The sequence below is a fragment of the Leopardus geoffroyi genome, chromosome A2 (genome assembly GCF_018350155.1).
Source record: "Leopardus geoffroyi isolate Oge1 chromosome A2, O.geoffroyi_Oge1_pat1.0, whole genome shotgun sequence".
NCBI lineage: Eukaryota > Metazoa > Chordata > Mammalia > Carnivora > Felidae > Leopardus > Leopardus geoffroyi.
Genome location: NC_059331.1, coordinates 49,364,201 through 49,377,310, shown reverse-complemented (window position 1 = coordinate 49,377,310; position 13,110 = coordinate 49,364,201). Strand labels below are relative to the sequence as shown.

At 39.9% G+C, this 13,110-nt stretch overlaps 1 protein-coding gene and 1 long non-coding RNA gene across 8 annotated transcripts in view; one reads left to right on the top strand and one right to left on the bottom strand.

The window, feature by feature from the left end:
* Positions 1–13,110, bottom strand: part of GRM7 (glutamate metabotropic receptor 7) — an 872,169-nt gene that overhangs the window by 182,053 nt on the left and 677,006 nt on the right. The gene's annotated exons all lie outside the window — the stretch shown is intronic.
* On the top strand, positions 1,420–13,066 carry LOC123605928. The gene is made up of 2 exons (XR_006716012.1): positions 1,420–1,624; positions 2,198–13,066. It is a non-coding gene; the product is annotated as an uncharacterized LOC123605928 (long non-coding RNA).

The following is a 13,110-nucleotide window of genomic DNA, read 5'->3' as shown; positions in this document are numbered from 1 at the left end:
CTAGAAGGCACAGAGAAATCTTAGGCTTTCTCCTCTAAAGACCCAGGGCATCTTGCTTAAACTTCCACTGTGGAATTATAACCATCATCTCTCTAAGATTTGCATTTACATCTTCCTATAAATTCCTCCAGGGCTGGAATCCAACATGAAATAAGTACAGAGGAAATATTTTGTGGTAGAAAGCTTGCAGTAGATTTTGGTCTCATATAAGCCTGAGACCCAACACATATTTTCCTTATCTTTTATTTTGTATTGTTAGGCAAGTCAATAGATCTTTCAGAACATTTTTCTGATTCAATCAGTGAGGCAAGGGTCTGCCTTAAAAGTTTCTAGAAAGATGAATGAACATAAATTAAAAGACTCCAAACACAGAAAGTGATGAATACATGGTAATTTATTTCCTTTTCCCTCCTTCAATATGTTTTTTTTTTGAATTGACAAATATTGCCATTCTAGTTTTAATTTTAAATTAATTATAAAATATATCCTCAAACTTCAAAACTAGTTGAGGATCTGTTCGATCAGGCACTGTCCCTGTGAAAAGAATGGCTATGCCCACAGTTGAGGAATCCAGAATCCTTGAAGAGTGACCCTCCATATTGTCCTTCCCTAACTAATCTATCTCCAAGTCCTGTCAATTAAACCTTCTAAGTGCCTATCCTGGCCAACTTCATTTCTCACTCTCCATCTTTATCTCCAGAGAGTGAACTCTTTTCATTTCTCATGAAACCCTGGACTTTCAGAAGAATCTCCATGCTCATCCAAACACATCTGCTTGGCTCCATCTGCCACATACAGGTATCTTTCAAAAGGCTAGTCGAATCTAGTCACAGCAACCCTACTCTTCTCTGCTTAAAACCTATAAATGGGTATGTTTCCATGCTCTTAAGCAAAGTACCATAATTCTAACTGTGGCCTTCAAGACATACTTTGTTGGCCTTATCCCAAATGACATGATCCCCTAGCTTTCTGCAAAGGCTTACCCATATAGGAGATCTTTGAGCACACGTGGCTCTTTCTGATAGATTCCTCTTCCCTAGCTAGCTCCTGCTCCATCCTGCAGCCCCTGGGAGAAGAGCTCCCAGATCACTTCTTCAAAGAAGACATTCCTAATCTCTCATCTTGGTGAAATTCACTTATAATGGACTGATAGCATCATTCATTGTCACAGATGCAGTTTGATATGGTATGTGAGAGAGCATGTGATTGTCATCTGCCTCCCCTACCAAGTGGCAAGTTCACTGAGCAAAAGGGCAATGTTTTGGTTCACCACCATGTCCTTATCAGCCAGCACAAGGCCTAGCATCAAACGGACAACCAACAAAGATTAGTCAAATCAGTGTGTAAACTAAAACTATATACAGCCACAGGTAGGAATAACTCAATGCTTACTATGTGCCAGGCACTTTGTCTGGATCACAATGGATCTTTATAACAAGTATTATGTCTCTTAAACCCTACTTTAGAGGGTGAAAATAATCAAACACACAACTTAATCTACGTTAATTATCCAAAATGCTGATTCCCCTTTAAACATTTCAGACTGATGACATGAGGGGCTGCTAGCTGTTCCATTGTGTTGAGTAGTGATTCTGCTCCTTAACTGCAATTGTCCGCCTTGAATGTAAGTACCAATAATTGAACATATCTGCCAATTCAAGATTCCTACTGCCTAACAGACCACCTGGGATTCAGGCAGTCATAATAATGTTTTAGTTTTCCATGAAAAGATACATAGACTGTGAGGACTAACAGTTGGAGAAAAGCAACTTGAACCTACCATATTATGTGACAGGAAAGCCCAATAGCTATTTACAAAATGTGAGTAAAAACGAAAGCCACACATCTACCCTGTCAGAGTCCTGGTAAGGAGGCAGGCACGGAGCCTGATATAACCAGGAAAAGGGAAGGGAAGAGGTGATAGGGCTGGTTAGCAAAGGACCAGGCGAAGTGTCACATTGACATGGAAATGGACATATGGTACTGGAGAAACAGTAGTGTTTTCTGCTGCTCTGATTTAAAATTCTAATTCCTTCAGGTCTTGCTGTATCATTACTAATGACCACCACAATAATAATTTAAAGGAATGATGTGCTTGGAATAAACTAATCAAACCCTATGCTAAATGTTATTTATAGAGTGTATCAGGTATTCCACGTCACTGCTCACAAAACAATGCTCTGTTATTGTCATCCAGGTTTCACAGCTGAGAAGAGGGAGGCATGGAGAGTCTGGATCACTAAAGCCAACCTGCCAGGCTTGCAAGAGGCAGAGCCAGGAGGAGACCCAGGCAGCCTGACTCCAGAAGCTATGTTCCTAACCAAAGTCACACTGGGCAACCCTGTACTTGACCACCTTATTCTCTACATTTTCATCCTTGAGGCAGAAAACAAGCGAAGGCTCTTCCAGGCACACAGCTTGTCCATGCTCAGCCTCCCTTGCATTTATGCTATAAGCAGACTGGTGTGCGTTATTGGCAGATCTTCCCATAGAGCCATCCCCTCCAATAGCTGCCTTAGTGCTGTCCACCTGCCACAATAAGGGAGGAGGCCCTAGAAATAGCAACATGGACGAATGGACAGTCTGGGCACTTCAAAGACTGAATGGAACCCAGGTCCTTCCATCTCCACGCCAACCCCAGTCCACAATGTCTAACCATCCTGGCCTGTGACCAACGTGAGAAAGAAATCATTATTATGCTAAGCAGCTGAGATGTGGGAGTGGGTTACTTTAATTCAACAGTGTTCGGGTCCTCTATAAAACTGACTGGCAGTTACAATTTATTTGTATGTTATTCACTTACTGCTGTCTTCTTTGCTCAATTGTAAGCTCTGTGAGGGCAGCGACCAAATCTATTTCATCTACCACCATAGCTAATAGCAAATGCCCAGCCTGCAGCAAACACTCAGTAGTATTTGTTAATGGAATATTGGGAGGGCGGGAAATGAAGGCAACCAAGTGATCAGGGGTCATGGCCACAAAGTGCTCCCACTGCCAGTGACATGGGAACTGTGCTTAATGAAATTTAAGTCAAGAATCAGAAACGCTAGTGTCTTTAAGTGTATTCTTAAATGAAAACTTTAGGTTCAAAGGTTGTATATATTCTTCCCGAAGAGAGGTATTAATATAAAATTAGAATGCAGCACCAAATTATGTCCCTAGATCTGGTAAAAGTCTACCCTGCATGGCTCATAGAAGGTTTGAACGGAGGGTGGGGTCCTAGAAACCCACATTCAGGTGGGAGGCCCCTGCCCCGTAGGACCTCTCTCCTTTAACTGACTTACTGAAAACACACTGAGAATCCTTTGAAATGGGGCTATGGTCTCTCCCTGCTATCATAGCCTCCCCAAGACGATACACTAAATGAATGGAAAAGAAAATCTTCCTGAGAACCCACCATGGACTAGCCATTAATATCATTCACCTAATTCCCCACATCAATCCTCTGGAACAAGTAATGAAATAATCATAACAATAATAACCAGAAAAATAATAATTCCAGTTTCGACCTACTTTCTATTATGGACTAGGCATAGACAATGTCATACATGCTACAGACTTTATTACATTTAATTATTGCAACACATCCAGGAAATAAATGCCAAGAAATGTTAAGGTTCTGAGATTTCACCCTACTTTTAACTAGCAAGTTAGCCTACCACAGTCTTTTGGATGCTGGCAGAAGATATGCAAGCCCTGGGTCAGAGACAAAGTACCATTTACTATTCACAGTAATAGCAATAACCGGAGTCACATCATTTGTGCTGGTTTCTGGGGCCCCAATTCTCACAGGGTGATGTGAAGAAGGGCCAGATAGATGCTGTACACACTGTGGTTTGCATTACAAATGAAGGACCTTGAGTTTAGAAAACCCCAGGATCTCACAGGGCCTGCACACATATACCTTCCAAGCTCTAACATGGACGGACATTATTTTTATTTTCCTGGACAGAAAACAAATCTTTCATCTGCTCTATAAGAAGAAACTTGTGTCTTCCACAGTGTTCATGATATAAATATCCTTGAAAAAACCAGTCTGGAACAAAAGCTGAATTAATTTGTTCACAAAACATGCAGAAATGTGACAGACCCATGGAGATTTGTTTCCTATTTTACGAATGTGATAACAGGTCTAGAGTCATTGAGTAATTTCCCCAATTAACTTACCATGACTGGGAAGAAGAGAAGCAAGGATTCCAACTCTGGTCTAACTAACTCTAAAAGCCACATCCTAACTACCATGCAACATTTTTTTCTAGGTTTTCCTGAGCAGGAGACCAGGGTTTAAGGAATTAAAGATAAAGTCCCTCAATGCTGAAGGAGATTGTGAGGAAACTGAGATTTGAGTCCACACCATCCAACTCCAGAACTGGTGGTGTTACCATCACACTACAGCTACTGACCAAACAAACACCAGCATACGTGAGTTTTAGGCAATGCAGGCAAAGTGAACACAGCCAGGCAAAGTGAACACAGCCAGGAAAGGTGTGGAGAAAACGGGAGGCACAATTTACTCAGGTGAGGTGGGAAGGCCCCATCAGGGTCAAAGGAGAGAGAGAGACAGAGGCAGAGAGAGAGAAGCTAAGAGGGTGTGACTGGACTGGAGCTTGAAGGTTGGTTTTTACTTTACAGTGTGTAGTTTCTGTGCAGCCATCTAATTCACATGCAGATTGTCAGTATTGTGTTTGATGGACAAATCTTTTGAGAGCAGACTTGCCTCTCCCTTTCAGATGAGTTTACCCGCTTGCACCATCCCATATTACAATTGCCCCAGCTACCCAAAATCTTAGGCAGGATGGCCACAACAAACAGATCTCACCAGTCATGGGAATATAGGCTCCATCCTCGGAGGTTTGTAGGTGATGTCTACAGGCTTTAAAATGAAATAAGCCAAACCTCCACATAGGAAAATGAGAAAAGAATATGAAAAGAAAACTCATTAAAAAAAAAGACAAGACAAGACAAGGGAGAAAGGGGAATGGCTTCTAAACCTATAAAGAGAAGTGAGGGCCCCTGAGAGTAACTGAAACACAAATTAAAATCCCATGGGGACACCATTACTCAGCTGTCAGATTGGCAAAATCCAACGCTTCGACCACTCAGTCACTTTCTTGGGATGCCAGGAAGCAGACACTCCTTATGTTGCTACTGTTATAAAGAGTTACTCATTGCAGCATTATGCAATGGCAAAAGATTGGTTACAACCTAGGGGGCAATGAAATAACTGATTAAGTAGAGTCCATTCATATAATGGAATACTCTTCAGCTAGTATTTAAAAAAAAAATGAAGGAGCTCTTTGTGCACTCATATGGGAAGATAACCAAAATCTATTATTAATGGTAAAAAAAAAAAAGCAAATGAGTATATTATGCAACATTTTGTGCAATAAATGGGAGAATGATAGTGGTAAAAAAGAAACATTTTATATTTACTTAGATATGCAAATAAGGAACAAACGATGTATAAAAAGAGCAGAAGTACAGACAGCACAGGGTGTTAGAAAGATGGTTTTATGTTTACTTCATGACTTTCCATACCTTCTGGTTGTCTGGACCATTTCAGTACACTTTAAAAATTCAGTTAAATTGCTAACACTACAAATTTATGATCAAGGATTATCTCTTCTGCAAGATCAAGTCTTAGGATGGGGAAAGTTGGTCTCCTTGGATTTCACTAGGCAGTTTCATAAGCTTCTGGCATTATCGTCACTTGTGAAAACAGAATTGATTTCACCATTAGAAAGCAGCATGGATTCTACTGCTAGACACTGGATTTCTTTCCTCAGCATCTTGCCTGGTTTGAATAAGACTGTGAAAGTTCTTTCTCCTCCCTCAGTTTTCTAAGCACCTTTTGGGAAAATCTTTCTCTGGGTCTAACTCATCACCTGTCCTTCGTAATACTAATTAAGGTGCTTGATCTGCACCCATCCCTTCTCCCCCAAAACACCCAGAGGTGTGCTGATAAAGGTTTATAACCAGGTCAGTAAGGTGGCGGGGGGGGAAGGAAAGCCTTGACTTTTAGTTGATTTCCACACTATAAATATATACCATGGCTGTTAACAAGTCAGCAATGTGATGTCATAGAGAAGCACTGTAAACAATTATACAGTATTTCTACTATACGAATTCAATAGAAGTAAATGACCTCAATCACAGAGATAACAGTACAACGCAGTAAAATTATTAGGAAGTATGAATTTTGAGTATTTACTTTGTTTTTAATTTATTGGATTGTAAGTTTAGGTCACTTAATTTTAACGTTCATTTAAAAACTACCTCTCAAATTTCCTAAATATTTAAGTCAGCTCTTAGGAGCTGATACACCGGCCACTGCCATACCCCAAAGCTCTCTTCAAGGAGGTGAACTCTTTCTGCACTGGCATACTCTTTCTGCGCTCTGCTTACAAAGCCAACTTTGGAAAACTGAACAAGACATCCCATGCTAGTTGATGGGTTAAGAGCAAATGTTGTAAAATATTGAGTCCTAGAAAGTCCCAGACACTGTGGGACATGCTTTCAGTCACGATTTCATTACGTCTTCACATTAACTTTACAAAGTTTCAAATATTGGTTCCCGTGACAAAATGAAGAGAGAGGCTCTTAGAAAGGAGGCACACGTAGCATGGCAACCAAGCCACACTCACGTCTGTTCTTGAACTCACACTTTGCTGCTTGGAGATGGCTTCAAGAGAGGGTTTAAACTGAGTCAGGCAAAGACCCCTTCCTTCCTAGGGGTCAAGGTTAGGAGAAGAACCAAAGAGATATACAGACTAACAGATGGCCCTGTTCCCCATACTCCAAGCAAACACCTTGATACTATTTTTGAAGATGTTTTTGACCTTAGGTTTTCCATATTAAATGTAGTCCAGATGTCTCTCAGAATATTTTTCTCACTCATGCTCTGGGTTCCTGGTTGGAAGCTTTTAGAATCCAAACCTGATCCACCTTTAACCCTACTTTCCTTCCTTGTCCTTGCCACTCTACCCTTTTGTCTTTCTCTAACCCATCTCCACCATCACCTTGCCTTCCTTGGGCTTCCTTCAGGAATCTACAATCTAACCATTCTCTTTTCCAAACTAGCTCCTCAGGAAATGATCTCCAGTTAGCCAAATGACTCACCTGTCTTCAAGTCAACTGCATTTTCAAGAGCCAAAGGAATGAGGCTTCTTATTAAATGGCTAAGGAGTAGTTTATACTTGTACTTCTTTGTTTTTGTCATCTTGTTCATTTTTGTTTGTTTGCTTGTTTGTTTTACCTTTTGGTACAAGTGGGCATGGATAGGGTAGGAAGATCTTTCTTAGACTGGTGTTTGCCAAACTTTGCCACACACTGGAACCATCCAGGGATCTTTAAAACACACACACACACACACACACACACACACACACACACACACTGATGTCAGGGTTCCATCTTGGAATTTCTTAACTGATAAGGGGTGGGGCCTGGACATTGGGATTTTTTGAAGCTGACTTCATGATTCTAATGTGCAGCAAAGTTTGGCAAATGCCAGCTATTAAAAATTCACCCTGTGGATGGCTTTGCTGAGAAAGGCCACTCTCCCAAGGGCCTTCCTCATCGATCTGGTATAGGACAGGTCCATTAATAAACACTTCAATTAACTAAATTTTCACTGAACCCTCTCTTTCTACCTTAGGCCTGGTGGATTCATGATGTTTCAAATTCATGAGATTCAATCTGATTTAGTTTCCCAGCACCTCCCTGCTTTCAAACAAAATAAAACTAAACGACCTCTCCCCCAAAAGAGATGGTTACTAAATAGAGTGTAACTCAGCTGGCAGTGGAAAATGTTTTTCAATGGCTTAGTAAGTTACTCCAATAGACACATTTACATGCAAATAATTAATGGACAAATTATAAACTATTTGTTTTTATTCATTAAAGCAGAACCATGATTTATTAAAGCAGGAACCAAAACAAATGCTCTTATTGTACAAATGATCCGTAGTTGTTACAGAAAACTTAGAATATAAAAACTCAGCATGTATATAAGAGAAAAATATCTCCAGGCTTTTCAGAATCCATCCAGTGGAAAATATGACTAATGTAAGGTCAGTGTTAATTCATGAATTCAGAAGCTTGGGAAGAATTTACATCTTATGCAGCATATGCCCTTGGCCAAGTTGAGGTCACCCAAAGGCTTTGTTTTTCACTTGCTTTTGCATAGGACACAGGAGCTGTGAAGCTGTATTACCTCCATTTCCCAGGGCAAGTGTCTTTTGTTTATGGCCTACTGAGACATTTAATTATGAAGACCTGAATCATTCAATAAGAGGCAATACCATTCAGGTAAATTCACCTGGGGTATTTTCCTGATACTAGTCTATTGTTTTCCTTACTAAGTTTCCTTAACCAGCTTCATTCTAGGGCCATGGTCAGGTCTCTTTAGCACAAAGCCCAACTAGGGTCTGAGGAATGCATTGGCAAATGGATACATTATACAGCAAATCTACCAAAATGTTGAGTGTAGAATACACTCAATGGTTAGTCTACAAGAGTTCATCCTACCATTCTTTCAGTTTATCTGTGTGCTGGAAAATTTTCATGATGAAATGCTGGGGCTGAGGAGAGTCTACATCTTATCCTGTTTCTATACTCAAACTCCCACTGCTCATGAAATGACAGTGATGGACATTTCTAACTCGGTCTCAGTAAATTTCAGCTAAATGAGTAATGTTGATGAATACCAGCTAATTCATAATTAATAATCAATGAACCAGACACTGTGCTAAGCTATTTGTATACTACATTTCATTAAATTCTATTATTAAATCTGTGAGGTAGATGCTAGTATTATTTCTGGTTTACAAAGAAGGAAATCAAAGCTCAGAGAGGAGAGTAACTTGCTTAAGCAAGTGACCTTTAGAAGGCTCAGTCCTCATTCCCTGGTTTTAATTAGTCTATCTTTTTGGTTAAATGATAATGCACATCCATAAAAATACACAAATTATAAGGGTCCAGCTGTGAATTATCCTAAGGTGGGCATATTTGTGTAATTAGCACCCAGATTAGGAAAGATAAACTCCCCAGAACCTTTAAAGCTCCCTCATTCTCCCTCCCAATCACTGCCCCTGTGCCTCAAGTTACCCCCTCTCCTAACTTCTAATCATCTAGATTCAATTTATTTGTCCTTATTCTTGCTGTATCCAAATTCTCAGGGAAAAGTTCTCCTTTTGCAAGTAGTAGCTTTCTCATCCCAAAGATTTCTGGTTAAAAAGTGAGCTGAATATGCCGCTACCTGAAAGTACAAGGTTTCTTTCTCATCTGCTACCCAGGGCTTCCAGGTTGCAAAAATAAACACTTCAATGAAACAGAAATGGTGGTTAGGAGTAAAGGTATTGTGCTCCACTCCTTCACTAGTGGAGAGATCTCCACACTCTTGGAATTATTTCAACACAGGATGATGGAGACCTACATTTTAATTCTGCCTCTGATGTATTTGTTAATTTAAAAAGTTAACAGACACAGTGATACAGAGCAATAGGAAATTGACATGTGTCCTCAATATGTCGACAATTAGGTTAGAGATGAAAACAAAGATATGAGATAATTTTGAACAATGCTCTTGTAAGGTTTGGACTGGTTTTCACAAGTGGGAACACATATATGTTTCCTTCTTGTTATGTACCAGGCATAAGACTAGGCAATTTCTTTACCTTGTTTTCAGTTAATCCTCATTCATCAACTGATCCTTCATCCAATAAATATCATTGTGCATTTCTTATGTGCTATGTGCTAAGGATATTGTTATAAACAAGACACATAACTTCTTGCGAGTCTGTAATTTGTAGTCTGGGGCATGCATTCTCAACAGGCAGCAACATTGCCCCAAAAGGGCAGGAATTCTTGGGGGGGGCAAAAAATTAAATCTTACAATATTTTATGACCCTTTAAGGGACCACAGGACACAAACTGACAGAATATCTGCGATGTTAAAATATCACGGGGAGGGGACAGCACAATTAGGAAAAAATGTGCCAAAAATAATCCTTCAAGAACACTAATGTAACACAAATGAGAAACGCTGGTCTACAGAGAACTACAGCAAATAGGTCATGAGTATTAGAAGAGCAGAGATACAGGGACCTTTGAGAACAGGTAGCTGTGAGTTCTTGTAGGCAACAACTTGGGAGGTACCAGCAGGTACCTGAAGGGATTCTTGGGGCATCTGTAATATTCCATTTATAAATAGAGATACTGGGCTTAATTAGGCTGACAGCTAACTAAGATCTCCTACCTGGTAAGTGAGAGGCAAAGGTGATTTCACATCCAGAGCCCTCTCCACCTGATTCCTGTCCAAGTGTGTGTATGCTCTTTGATCCTACCAGTGACAGAAGTAGGATTCTAGATCAAGTCTGTCTACTCTGGACACCAAACAGTGGACTTGCTCCCTCTTGGCTGTAATCAACTAAGAGCTTCATGTCAAATTTCTTCTTAATGTAAATGTAGAATCCATACAATTGGCTTGTAATAGTGAAAAGCTCTGATTTAAGGAAAACATTATGTCTTTTCCCAAAGAGCAGTGAGACTTAGCTTTTACTGGGTCAGCATAAGCCCAGGGATGAATCTGTGCCTCTCATTTAAAGCTAACTCAAGTGCAGCACCAGCCCAGACCTGTATTTTATCTTCTGTCCCTCGCAGCAAACGCTCACTGCGGCTGCAGATTTGGTGTTGATTTATGGCTTCTAAAGACACAGCCATAGAATTTTCTTCTTCTATTAAATTCTAGCCAATTCTCTCTTCACAGCTTCTTACTGAAATTTTCCTCCATAAAATCCCAAGTATAGACTTTCCAAATTTCTGCACTGCCACAGCACTTCCAGGATTTGAACTACTAAGTGTAACGGGCCGTTTCCCAGGCCTGTAACCTAGTGGCAAAACTGGAACCAGAGCAATTAGCTTAATGTGAAAACCACACACAAAGTGGCTTCAGGATAATACTGTCCTCCACGTTTTTTTTTTTTTTTTTTGGAACTGGCCCATGAGCTAAGATTTTTTCTTTGAGAACTTCCTGGCTAGCCCTAACCTATATCTCTGCTTTTTGATCAACTCCCAAACTCTCCTTCTGTTGTTGCCTTTACTACCACCCATTACCCTCTATTCTGCCTTCTCCTCAGTTATTGAACCAGGTGGGTGACATAGAGGCATTGTCAAAGGTCATATGGTAAGCCATGAAATTGAAAAATCTGTCTCATATTAACCTCTCTGTTCTGAACCTTTTATGTAAGACTGACTTCTTGACAGAGATGTGTGTTTCCATACTTGCTTCTGGTTTATTCATTCACTTATTTGTTCATTCAATTATTCATCTGAACAAAAACTTAGAATACTTATTGTGTATGTGTGCTACAGTTGAGAACCAGTCCAGATCCCAGCCCATCACAGAGTCTTATTTGGGGGGAGGGGGCCTTGGAGCAAAACACAAGCAAGAAAATAGCTAAATTTATTTGTAACTTGATTGTAACTATCTACAAATGGCTATGAAGGAAACTATCAGAGGAGAAGGAGAAGGAGAATGATAAAGAGGGATAAGGTCCTGCTCAAGAGAGGATGAGACAGGAAATGCATCTTAGAGCAGGTGGTATTTGAAGTTAAGACATAAAAACAGAGATGAAGAAAGGAATAGGAAGGTCAAGGGAGTATATTCCAGGTAGAGGAATTTGTAAGAGTATATTCTAGGCAGAGAGCAGTACATGCAAAGAGCTGGTGGTAGAAACTAACTTAGATGCTCCAGAAACTGAAACATCAGTGTAGGAGCACAGTGAGAGACAGGCAGGCGTTCGGTAATAGACACCTAGGCAGGTCTTGAAAGACTTTTATTATAGGTTGAATTGTATCACTCCTAAAGATACATAGGAGTCCTAACCTCCAGTACCTCAGAATGTGACTGTATTTGGAAATAAGGCTTTTGCAAATGTAATCAAGTTAGGAGGAGGTCATATGCAATTAGGCTGGGTTCTGTCCCAATATGATCCTTTAAGAAAAGAAAAGAGAGACAGACACACAGGGAGAATGCCATGTGATGAAAGAGGCAGAGACTGGAGTGATGCAGCTATAAGGCAAATTATGTGAAGGATTTCCAGCTACTACCAGGAGCTAGAAAGAAGCAAGGAAAGATTCCACCCAGAGACTCAGAAGGAGCATGGCCCTGCCAGTATCTTGATTTAGGACTGTTAGCCTCCAGAACTATTTTGTTGCAAGTTCTGTTGTTGTTTTAATCCCCCAGGTAGATGGTACTTTGTTATGGCAAGACTGGGGAACTAATACAACCTTGTAGATGTCACTAAAGACTCCAGATTTCATTCTAAGTGACTGAAAACAGGACAGCAGCTGGGGAACACTGGAGACTTGCAGCAGCAAAGAGAGAGAATGGTGGTGGCATGGACTAAGATCGGCACAGTGGAGATGAAGAGAAAGCACTAGCTAGGCTTTGATATGGGAGCCAGTGTTTTTATGTAGGAGAGTGGAAAAGACATAGAAACTAGAATTCCTGAAGTCACTTGGGGTAAGTTTATAAAACAATTCCATAATTTATTCTGATAAGTATGAACCATCGACTTGCTGGGAAGATTTACACATAATAAACATCTAAGAAAGTTACCAACTCTTGCTACTGTTAATATTACTATATCACAATCCAATGAGGGCTGGCACAAAATCTGGCTCCATAATGTGTGTACCATGTTAAATTTAGTGTCGGGAAGTGTGTGTCCAAGTCTCCATTCTTCTATTTACTTTTATAAAAATGTTTGAATAGGAAACTTCTGATATTTGACTATTTTTGACCAAGAAAAATTTCAATGTCCTATGGCTTAACCAAATATATTCACACAGAAAAGAATATGTACAATATATAATAAAGTATAATAAATGTTGATGTTTAGCATACTTGCCATTTAAGGACCAGAATATTGCCAGACTCTTGTCTTTCTCTCAACCCCTATCATTGTGATGACTAATGCTTGGTCTTATTTTAAATATGTATATATTTTCCTCTTACAAATATATCAACTATTAAAAAGAAAACCACAAGCCTAAAATGGAACCACTTACGTTAAAGTCTTATGTCAGCAAACCAAGACTTAATAC